Raw genomic sequence first — 576 nt, forward strand, 5'->3', positions numbered from 1 at the left:
TCTGGGGCAGGGAGTCTGCACAGACCTCGCGTTCGGCCCCCGAGATCAGCCGGCCTCGGGCTTCGGCCCCAGGAGGTGTTCAGAGGGCGGCCGGCCCAGGTGGCTCAGGGATCCCCCTGCACCCCGTCCTGAGGTGAAGCCCCGCGTGACTGGGGTGCTCCCAGCAGCACGCCTGACTGCCCAGCAGGGTGGACACGGGGCTGGCAGGGGCTGCCCGCCTGGCCACTCTGAGGAGGCGCCCCTTGGGGAGCTGGGGAAGGAGCCGGGGGCCGGGGCCGGGGAGGTGCGGGTGCCCTGTGGGCTCGGGCCGTGTCTGAGGGCCCGGAAGAGGCCGCTTCGCCCGCCCGGCCCTCTGGCTGCGTGTCCTGTGGCAAGTCAGTGGCACTTAACAGAGAGGGTCAGAGGGCGTGCGGGGCCGTCTCATGCCGCGGTGCCGCCAAGCTGGAGCAGACCGGTTCCCGCTGCCCCGCCCGGGGCCGAGGCCAGCGCCTCAGCTGTGCCGCCTGGTCAGCCTGTGTCTGCGGCTCCCTCCAGGGCCGCGGGGTCCCTCTGGCGGGGACGCAGTGGGCGGAGGGG

The sequence above is a fragment of the Condylura cristata genome, unplaced genomic scaffold (genome assembly GCF_000260355.1).
Source record: "Condylura cristata isolate star-nosed mole 26May11 unplaced genomic scaffold, ConCri1.0 scaffold00066, whole genome shotgun sequence".
NCBI classification, from domain to species: domain Eukaryota; kingdom Metazoa; phylum Chordata; class Mammalia; order Eulipotyphla; family Talpidae; genus Condylura; species Condylura cristata.